General features: G+C 34.2%; 1 long non-coding RNA gene across 1 annotated transcript; it reads left to right on the top strand.

The window, feature by feature from the left end:
* The first annotated feature begins 7,812 nt into the window (after positions 1-7,812).
* On the top strand, positions 7,813-8,940 carry LOC131941353 (uncharacterized). Its single transcript, XR_009386633.1, has 3 exons — positions 7,813-7,922; positions 8,214-8,271; positions 8,510-8,940. It is a non-coding gene; the product is annotated as an uncharacterized LOC131941353 (long non-coding RNA).
* The last annotated feature ends 3,342 nt before the right edge of the window (positions 8,941-12,282 follow it).

Genomic DNA, 12,282 nt, shown 5'->3' with positions numbered 1-12,282 from the left:
CCCTCTCTTCCTCTCTATCGCTACCACCCTCCCCCCCCCCTCTCACATGGTATGTTTACATTCGTAGAGCCGGGTTTGGTGACGGCTATTAGGGGCAGATAATTTAGTTTGAAACGATTTTAAACTTAGAGGAGGTAACTAAGAGGAGGCTGCTTTCACGGATGGGGGGGGGGGGTGTGTGGGGTGGCAGCATTGGTACTGTCTAATTCACAAATTATGAATTACTAAAAAGTAGAAAAAACAACAACTACATAGCGGCGGGTCGGCTCGTACATTTTAATCCTGTGCGTTCACATCGTGTGTCTGCGATGTGATGGTCACGTGGCATTAAATGTTTGCGACCCCAGGCAGGTGAGGATCGACAGCTGGGGACAGCAACCAATCTATTGTGAAAACCACAAAATACGATAACTACTGCCTTGCATGGGAGCAAATCGAAAAATGAATAGGCTGAAATCGGAGTCAACGGCCTACTTGGCGTATAACTAGCTGACACGTTAAACCTTTATTGTGTTGGAGGAAGTCACGTCCAACATTACAATTAAAAAAGAAACAGAGGAAGCTGTTTCTCTTAATGCAGAGCTGTTCAACTTTAGCACAATACTGTTTCTTTAAAGGCAAGGTTGAAACTACTCAATATTTGCTCAATAACAATTTAGTTTTTATCATAAACATTTATTATAGCAGTAAAGAAGAAAAAACATTATCTGTTTCATTAGAACAGTATATACAAGTGAATAATCATTCTGCAATAGTAATTTGACCATGAGCATTATCAGTTGAAGACTAACGTTTGTGTTTGTGTGTGTTTTGATGTGTGGGTGTGTGGATGCAAAATTCCTATGTATTTACATATGGTGATGGTGTGTTTAATTGCTAGTGGTAACAATAAAAAAGGTATTCAATTTTTTTTCTACTTTATATGCAAGATGCACATTTTTAAAAAAATATGGTAAACATAGTTCCATAACATAAACAACATATTTTTCGTCTAATGTATATGTGTTTACTAATTTCAAAAGGCATTCTGCTTAAAGTATATGTCTAACTTAATCTTTAACGCATTCTGTTATTTCGAAATGCATATACCTGGATTTATCTATGAAAACTGCATTGATCGTTCGTTCGGGACATTTAATTAAGATGTGTCTCAAATCTGTTCAACCTATAGGTTTGTGATTATTATAATGTGATCTCCTTATCAGTTCCGATCATGGTATGCGAGACTTATTTTCAAAATCTGCTGTCATTTTATTTAACCCAAAAGATTAACTGTTTTTATAATTTGGGTTTATTACTACACTTGTTGATTAATATCAACCAAAAGAAATCAGCCATGTTATAAAACCTACATTTAAAAATTTAATTTAATGTGCCTAGAACAGAACACTTGTATTCTCCAAGCCGATGTAGTTACGTTCGTGTTGGTTTCAACTCAAGAGACGATTCGTGTTTACTTCAATACTTTTATTCAGTCTCAAATATGAACATTTTAGCGTAGCCCTCGTCCTATCCGCTATTAACTACCCCCTGACAATCATTCACTCCAGCTTTTATACCGCATTCGACCTTGGGATAACAATACATAAACACACCGGGGTTAACAATATTCTAGTGTAAACTCAACTAACACGCGCACTCTCCCTTAATTCTAGATTATTCTATCCTATTCTAATCTAACCTACAACTGACCCGTAACACTACCCCCACCCAAATATTTGTAGTACATACTACAAATACTAACTAAATCCCCAAATCCTAAGTTAACCTAGAGGGCGAAAAACAAACAGAGAAAAAAAATAATTAATTAATTAAAAAAATAATTTTTAAAAAAGTGGTGTGACAGGTACACTACACCGGAATGTGTTCTATAGTAAATTTATATTCCTGTAGCAGTAAGGACCAGCGTGTCAGTCTGGCATTATTGAACCTACATTTAGGAAGGTATTTTAGGACACGCTGGTCCGTCAACGCTAGTTTGCCTGTGGCCCAGACAATATTCTAGGGTAAACTCAACTCACACACGCACTCTCCCCTAATTCTAGATTATTCTATCCTATTCTAATCTAACCTACAACTGCATTGTGAATTGGCTTAATAATAAATTATTATTCTAATATATAAAAGACCATGTGCACACTTTTTTCTCTCTCTCTCTCTCTCTCTCTCTCTCTCTCTCTCTCTCTCTCTCTCTCTCTCTCTCTCTCTCTCTCTCTCTGTCCACCGGCTGCACCCCATGCGAATGGCTATCTCTGTTTTTGTCAATGATCAGATCACTGAGTAACAAATAGATATACCCGCACTTCCTGTGTGGATCAGACGACTAACTCAATGATAATTGCTCCGTCTCTAAGCAGTTTGAATCTATAAATAGAATAACAAAAGGAAGGAAACGAAATTTTAAACTGATGTCCGCCATTAAAAAAATAACATGAAACCTACAGTTCACGACACATCGCATAGGAATTTAAAATAAATATTAGGCCTATAGGTTTAATACATATTGCTTAGAATATAGAAATTTAGATCTAGTGTTCTGGTTAGTAGTTATTTCATGTTTATTAGAATATAGTTTAGAATCTAATCATACGGCTGCATAAAAAGAAAGTTTGAAGGAAATAGAATAGGAATCTAGAGAAGCGGAGGTAAGAAGGTTAAATTAGTAATTTACATGATTTTTATTGTAGTTTCACTGTTTGTTAGGCCCAATTATTAAATCTTTAGATCAGAGGTCCAGCTTGATCATGTGTGGTATCTATTGTGGTGCATTGGAATGAAAAGCCCACATACTTAAATATAGAATCTAGTAGGCCTATACTATAACTGTACTGCCCTATACTTTAAATTTGTTGCCACAAGAAAAAAGCCTATTTACTATTAGGCCTATTAGTTATAATTTAATTAAATTGAAATATTTGATTATCTTTATAGTTTATAGTGAATGCATGCTAATGAGCATTATTCAAGCTGCTGTTATATTTAGGCTCATAGGCCTGTATACTCTATAGCTTAGGCTATATACTATAGACTATATATTATACCAATATTGTGCATAAAACTTAAAGCATGTAAGCATACACAATAATAATTATCATTAGACCTATAGTAACTTAGACTCGTACTATTTAGTACTACTTTAATAGTACCTTTAAACTATTAGGCATAATGAAATAATGATTAATGATTTCAGTGTTTTCCGCACTCGAGAGGAAAGAGGTTGCAGGGAACTTAGAGACTAATCTTTGCCAACATACTGGATTTCTGGTGATGACAATAGCAGCAGATAGTATGCGGCTCAGTTAATACTAAAAACAATTGATTTTACTAATTAGTGGTAAGCTCTTTTTTAAAATAATATATTATAACATGGTATCGCAACGGTTCAGGTTGTCCAATAAATGGTAATTAGAGTCAGGTTTAGGACTATAGTTTAATGCTTGGTTAGTAATATGCATCAAGTTGGGAAAGACATAGAAATGGAAATACATAGAATTTAATGTGTTCATTCGCAAACGTTACTATTTAAATTTTTTTAGGGCTGCTATTTATTGCTGAATAATAAAATCACTATACTTATCCACTATATTATGTTTAAATAAAGTGAGTTTAGATCAATCGAGTAAATAAATTTAATAGCAAGACATAGCTAAAATTTACAATGAATATATATATATATATATATATATATATATATATATATATATATATATATATATATATATATATATATATATATATATCAGAGGCGTATCCAGGTTTTCAGTGTAGGGGGAGCGAAAATAGCAAAAAAAGGCGCCGAATTTGTAATATCTTCTATACACGTATATATATATATATATATATATATATATATATATATATATATATATATATATATATATATATATACATATATATATATATATTAGCTGCATGTTGTTGCTTCGCTATGATGTAAAATAAATTGAAAGTAGCACTCTGAAGAAATTAAAAAAAAAACATACACATTGTAGGCCGAGAAAACAAAAATGTAGGCTGACAAAACAAAAAAATGTATCACTCTAAACAAACAAAAAATATACACACACTACAACCAAAAACAATGAACGCAACATAATCTGTTTTGTAATCCTTGTAAAAAAAATTACATAATAATTTCTGGGACAGTTATTAAGACGAGCGAAAAGGGGAAATAATCACTATTTTAATATAAATATATATATGTCTACACATTTAATTATAAATATCAAAACAACTCAATAATTACTTAATAATCTAATAAAGTAGCTTAAGGGGGTAGGCTCCAGAAAAAACCAACTTCTTAATTAAAAGCTTTGGTTGATTCATTTGTGTATATCTAAAGTAGGGTACTTGTAGGGAAATATTTCCATGCATCAGGGACTCTTTTGAAAATTTGGTTGCCATGGCAACGGCGGCCATCTTGAAAAAAACATCCTTTTCTGGAGTTCTAAAATTTCATAAACTAACATAAATATCGGCTATATAACCATTGATCCTTCTTGTACTAACGCTAATAGAGTCAGCTGGCTAGTTTTTGTAACAGAAATCACTCTAGAAATATTTTTTTTTAATTTTCTAAATTTGGTGTGACGAAATTCCAATGAAAATAATGCTAAATTCAATGGAATTTCACCAAATTTGTTTTTGAAAATTTGAAAAAAATATTTCTAGCTGTTTTTTGGTAACAAAAATTAGCCAGCTGGCTCTATTTGTGTTAGTACAATAAAGATCAATGATTATATGGGCGGTTTATTTGTTACTTTAGGAAATTTTAGAACTCCACATCGGTAGTTTTTTCCAAGATGGCCGCCGTTTCCATGGCAACCATATTTTCAGAAGAGTCCCTGGTACATCCAAATATTTTTCCTTAAGTACCCTAACTTATACATACACAAATAAATGTAAAAGGCTTTTTAATTTAAAAAGTTTTTTTCCCCGTTTTTTTCGGGAGCCTATCCCCTTAACGCTATTCGGTTTTACAAAAATATTTTGTCTACAATCAAAATTAAATATATTATCATCAGGGTTCGTGCGGCCTCCTGAAATTCCAGGAGGTCCTGGAAAACTCCTGGAATCTTAAAAACCGTAAAAATCTCCTGGAATTCTCCTGGAATTTGAAAAAATATAAAAACCTCCTGGAATTCTCCTGAAATTTGAAAAATTCTCCTAAAAATTACATGAAATTTTATTAACCCGCGGCGCAAAACCCGACCGAAATTATTTGATTTTGTTCCGCCAATAATTGAATAGTGGTTTTTAAATGGGACGAAAATAAAAATAAACGCATCGGCCGTCGTCCGACTAAATCGCACTGCCGTGATCTACACATCGTGTGGCACAGCCGAGTGTGTGGTCACGTGACGCTAGGCAATTGACCCGATTGGATGATACTATAAACAATTTCTAAAGATAGATAGGTCTACATGTGTTCTCGTGTTTGACTTGTCGGCTTTTGGATTTTTAAAGTAGACAGGCATGTTTCATAACTTTGTCTTAAACTATTGAAACAGCAAAACAAGTTGTAGTAGTATTTACAGCTCAGGACTAATCGTCAAAATTAATCTTATTTAGAAAACCCGGATAGCTGCGACCCGATCAAACAATGCTGATTCGCGTAATGTTTCATTATTTTATTTTATACATTAATTTTTCGTAAAAATGGCTATAGAAAATAAATTATATTTTTCCAGTGGCTCTTTTTTCGGTTGACTAAAAATTGTTAATACGCTTAATTAATACTAGCTTGCCAAATCGACCAAAATGGGCTGGGGTGGGTGGGGGAAGACAACTGACCATCCTACACGGTATGTAACACCCAACGTAACATCCATAGCTCAACCCGCCCCCACTACTCCGTGCCGTGACGCGACAATCCGACGATCGTCGCCTTTGATGTGGTGTAACACTCGTACGGTTGTTTCATACCCCACCTCCCTTCCTCCTTCACTTTGTGGAGTTGATGTTACTAATCCTTGGGCATAGATCAAGAAATCTTGCCTTAAAATCTCCTTGAATTTTTTTTTAAACTCCTGGAAAAGTCCTGGAAAACTCCTGGAATTTTATTTGAACTTTTGAGCATGAACCCTGTATCATTATAAATGCTAAAGTAGTAAAGAATAATGAAAGTTTTTTAAATCAGAGTTGGTATAAAACCCAGCTTTTCATTATATATGTATAAAATTCGGATAAATAGCCTACAGATAACCAATATATAGGTCTTGCATTTCAGATCATACATGGTGAAGTTAGCTACCGACTTTTTGTATTCTTTAAAGATCATTTTTTTAAACATAATGATAAGGTATGGGTTAGATCACTGTATTGCTCACACTGTTTTACTGGTAATAGCAAAAACAATATTCACAGAGATTTACGTTTCAAAAGCTATGATTCTGACGGCATGGTACTTTGGTACATTATTACGCGTTTTTTCAAATGTACTTAGCAGATCAGTTCGGGGAGGGGTGGGGGGGGGGGGGTTTCAACTACACTGTCCGGTCACTTTAGGTCAATTATCCAACCCAGCGTATACCTAGGTGTGACATTAATGTCACTCTACACAATTGTGGTGGTGAGGAGTGGAGGGGGGATAACTTAGCGTCATTTTTTAGACGCCTGTTCTAAACATACATATTCAATTACACATGTATACTGATTCAAAAATAGATTTAAATAAGTAGCAGTGGTATTATAAAAATAATTATTTTACAGAGGGGTTCATGGGGGGGGGGGGGGTTATAACCATCCTAACACCCCCCCCCCCCCCCCCCCCCCCCCCGCCTGCGCTACTAAGCTGAGCGGATAATTAACTGTGCGATCAGTGTTAGTTTAAATTGAGTTGCTTTTTTTTAATACAAAATATAGAATTATTTATATTTAATATAGATCTAGATATAGTAAACTAAAATAATAATTAATATAAAGTTGATATTGTTTCATATGAATTTTTAATCGTAATCACTATCGCCCAAACTGTCATAATACTACTACTTCATCGTGATGACGTTGTTGACCTTGTCAAAATTTACCCACCGCTACGCAGTTCGCCCATAAGTAAATTTAAATAGAGGTGCCACATCAGTTGTATTTATGTCTGTATTGTAATTTCAAAAAAATTAATTACACGATTTAAACTGTATATATAAAGTAATTATGTGTGAAGTTTTATGTGTAGCATTTTCTACTTCAATTATTCTAAACAAATACATTATACAGGTGCCTTAAACTTAACACTAATCTTGCCAAGTGCTACTACCCTTAGAGGTTTTTTAAACATTGCAATGCATCGTAATGGTTATTTTTAGATTGAGAAGCTGATGCAGCTGCTAATACGTGTTGTGAACGTCGACTCTACTTGTCTATTACTACTATGCTTAATTGCTGCATGAAAATGAATCTTGTGATTTACAGAGATGTGCCGACTAAAATTAATTTTTAACAAATATCAATAATTAAAACTTTGAGTTTAAAAAGTTTCCAAAAAGGCGCCACTTTGCTGAAAATGGCTCGAGGGGGAGCGGCGGCTCCCCCTGCTCCACCCCTGCGTACGCTACTGATATATATATATATATATATATATATATATATATATATATATATATATATATATATATATATATATATATATATATATAATTTGATTGCTATTTTATAAAAGTATGTAAATCACAGACCAAACATTACTTTGTATTGTGTCTACAACTTAACGAAAAATGCTACTACTTTGATGGATTGCACTAAATAGGGGTTAGCTTTAATTTAATAATTTGTGAGGTATTCTTGCTAATCTATGTGTAAATTGCTTTTCAGGACTATGAGTGTGTGTTTGGCCATCCAGATTTCATAACTACAACTGATGTTCAATTACAAGGGATATTAATCAGTCTCCGTGGACTATACACTGTGCCTAGTTTCATCCTCAGGTAACTGTACTATAGGCATAACCCATTTTTTAAAGTAATTATTATAGCAAGAGATAGCATTGTATGTTATAATAAATATAATGGATTTTAATCCAAAATATTTTATTAATTATTGTCTTTTTTTAAATTCAATTCTAATAAATCAGTGAGTGTACAACATAGAGGGTATTATATTTGAATGATAATTGAAACACATATTGTTATAGAGCTCAAAACTATGTACTTATCTAATATAATTAATATACTGAAACAGTTTTATTGAAGCATATTATTTCATATTTTACCACACAGAGACTGATGTGTAAGCTTAAAGTAAAGACATCAAATCAAAGTATCAGCCATCAAGAGGGTAAATATTGATAGTCTACTTCATTAATCTTCAATATGAATGAACACAATTTTAAATCTATAATCTTTGCTGATAATGTTTGTTTCTTGTTATTCATCATGTTCAGTGCTTTATCTTTTCAAAGTATTTAGTTATAGTAAAGAAATATTAGAGATAGTAATATAAATTTGTAATTTATTTTTCTTGCAAGTTCCACAAAAGAAAGTATCAAAATATTTTGCCTTTATTTCATTTACAGAAAAACATTCAAAATCATATTGTGATACACAAGTCAAGCAAGTCTGACCAGCATTTTGATACAGGCCAAGAAAAAGCTGGATACTTGATTGGAAGGGTCGCACAAAAAACATGGGTTATCACTAGGGAAACAAGCTCGCAATACAGTTCACTGTTAGGACAGCAAGCCAAATACTTCTAAACTTATTTGAATCATTTTTGCTGTTTATTTTAATTCATCCAATTGTCTTATTAAATATATAAATTTATATATATACACAATTCCTAATATAGAATTTCTAAAAATGTTTTATTATAATATTTAAAAATGAAACAAACATGTTCCCAGAACACAGCCACATAATGTCAACATGTTCCCAGAACACAGCCACATAATGTCAACATGTTCCCAGAACACAGCCACATAATGTCAACATGTTCCCAGAACACAGCCACATAATGTCAACATGTTCCCAGAACACAGCCACATAATGTCAACATGTTCCCAGAACACAGCCACATAATGTCAACATGTTCCCAGAACACAGCCACATAATGTCAACATGTTCCCAGAACACAGCCACATAATGTCAACATGTTCCCAGAACACAACCACATAATGTCAACATGTTCCCAGAACACAGCCACATAATGTCAACATGTTCCCAGAACACAGCCACATATTGTCAACATGTTCCCAGAACACAGCCACATAATGTCAACATGTTCCCAGAACACAGCCACATAATGTCAACATGTTCCCAGAACACAGCCACATAATGTCAACATGTTCCCAGAACACAGCCACATAATGTCAACATGTTCCCAGAACACAGCCACATAATGTCAACATGTTCCCAGAACACACAAAATGTCAACATGTTCCCAGAACACACAAAATGGCAACATGTTCCCAGAACATAGCCAAATAATGTCAACATGTTCCATGAACTCACAAAATGGCAACATGTTCCCAGAACACACAAAATGTCATTATGTGCCCAGAACACACAAAATGGCAACATGTTCCCAGAACACACAAAATGACAACATGTGCCGAGAACACAAAAAATGACAACATGTGCCGAGAACAATGCCCCTTACAGATGACATGTTCCCAGAACACAGCCCGTAGTTGGTCTGCCATAAAAAGTTAACAATACTTTACTTTTTCTTTAACAATTTTACAAGCAGGTAATAAAGCCATAAATCTTTACTGTGGATATAGCTAATAAATAGGGTAACCTTCACTATATGCAATTTGTAGTTTTCAATGCCTGTCCCATGCATATTATTTAGCCTATTGTTTTGGGTCTTGCTTCATTTACTCAATAAATTATATAGGCATGAGAATTTTCATTTTAATCTGCAAAAGCTACATTCTGTACATTATTATTTTCAAACTACATCATATATTTTTCTCTTCTCTGATAAAAAATATTCCTCATATTGTTTGTGTCAAGTATTTTATTTTTATCTATGCAATGCTATATTCTTATTTTATAATAATTACTTTTATACAAATTCTTTTGAAAACTGTTCTTTATTGATTTGTATCATTTTCTTTATTTCTGAAAAATAAAACTTTGTTTGGGAATCCTTTTTTTGTTTCTGTACAAATTAATAAATATAAATACCTACCAGGCTTAATATCCAGCAACATTAAACAATTATGTAGGGCCTATTGTTAGTAATGGTAAATTATATACTAATTAATGTGATTTCAACTGTGTCAATGTTGCTACCAACTCCAATAATTAAAACTGAAGCCATTTACTATGAAGTAAAACTTGGGTGTAATCCAAATCCACCCAGTTGCCGGGGGCAAGGTACCAAACATGATGTCCAGTAGAGGGTTAAGAAAGTATCATTATTAAATCACTATTAAACCCCTCCTCGCCTACGCCATTGCTTGTATGCATATATGGACGTTATCGGAATTTACTGTATTGCTTATAAGTCGAAAATGCGAAAAAGACACGTTTAACATTACTAGTTTGAAGAATAACATTCATGTTAGCCGAAACAAGTGTATTCTAAAGTTGTTTAAATTCATTTTATTGTTCATTACGATTATGATGTCGTAAAATATAGGCCTATTTTTAAAAAGCATAACTAAAAAGTGTTTAAAACGCATTTTCTTCTTAGAAAAGCCGCACATGCATGATATCATTAACATTACGGCAAATCAAACCCTTGAAGAAGCCCCATCAACCATTCAATTATTACGATGGGCAACAAATAAAACGCCCGCATCAAGGTACAGTCCTTATGCTATCGACATTAGCTCAACCCCGGCAACTGACGTGTCCAAAACCAAGAATTGAAATCTTGACCCATTATTCTGATTAATTAGTGGTTAAACATCTTTAGGCATCTGAAAACGTTAGTTTTTAATCTAGTGTACTCAAAAAGGAATAACATAAAGCTTTATGCCGCCTTAAAAACCCAATCCCATGTTACGCAAGGCGTCGATAGAGAAAGAATAAGGCTTTGAGTCAGAACAGGCAAGGGCTTAGATAATTGCCAAAATACCTAATCTGTAGACCTCACAAGTCTAGACGATATATTTGTGCCTCTGTTTTTAGACTTTCAGAACAAATGCATGTGATGTGGTCAGTAGGTACATAAAAGAGAAAAGTAGTTTTAATCTAGAGACTTCAAACATTTCTGAAGGACCGAATTTGAACTTGTAGGCCGTGGTGTCGATGCCAAAGTTTAGCGTCGTCCGCAAAGATAAGCTATCGTTATATCATCTCTATGCCCATATTGTGACAGATATTTACAAATGTGTCTAATATAGGACAGAATACATAGCTACTCAACAGAGATAAGCGCAATCACTTGTCCACGACTTAAGAAACCACTGTACTGCAAAACCCACCTAAATGGAAAATGTCTTAGATGTGTGTTTTAATACAAATGTGTACCTCGTCGCGAGTTAGGACCTGTAGGTAGTCTGTTACTACTCTATATCTAAAAACAATAAAAAGATAACGTGAATTTTATTTGTTCAATTTCTTGGTTAACTGTATTTGTTGCATCTTGTTCAATGTTATTAATATTGATTAACCTAAAGGGTTTAAATGTAACAAAGAAAATTGTGACTAAGTTTCCGGGTGCGGGTATGCGGACACTAGTTAAAGTAGGCCCTATATATCTATTTATATTTATAGAAATGAAAGTATGTTTATCTGTCCTATATGAATTACTACATCTTTTTCATCGGATCGCCATAAAACTTTGTGAACAGAGTTTTTTCCAGGAATCTATTCGGAGGGGGGGGGGGGGGAAGCAGAGCCCCCCCCCACCCCCCGAAGAAAGTCTATCGACCCCCCCCCCCCCCACCCCCGAACGAAACGGAATTTATATAGAAAAAAATACTTTTAACAGTGTCCGCACGCCCCCCCCCCCCGGAAAGATTTCGCCAGGGCGGCACCCTAGCAGGAAGCAGAAGCGTAGCAACCTATTCCGGCAGCCGGGGCGAACTATCAATTATGTGCCAACCCTATTCAAACGCTGGCAAAAAGTCGCCCATCCCTACATACACTCCCCTATATAAAATAATTGAGGATATCAGCCATGTATAAATCTGTTTTCTTAAATTTTACCGAAGAATGAGGATTTTTTAAAAAATTGTCTACCCCTTTTTGCGCCCCATTCGATCTGGGGTCTCTGACAGGAAGCAATGCAATTTTTCTCCATAAAAATAAAAGCCAGATGCAATTTGACACTGTTCGTACGAGAGTCATAAAATTTTGAGTAGTTGGTGATAAGGGTTTCGAGAAAGAAAAA

The sequence above is a fragment of the Physella acuta genome, unplaced genomic scaffold, assembly GCF_028476545.2.
Source record: "Physella acuta isolate Inbredline_101_S28 unplaced genomic scaffold, ASM2847654v3 ptg000028l, whole genome shotgun sequence".
Lineage (NCBI taxonomy): Eukaryota > Metazoa > Mollusca > Gastropoda > Physidae > Physella > Physella acuta.
Note: the sequence above shows the minus strand (reverse complement) of the source record. Positions and strands in the feature narration are given on the sequence as shown.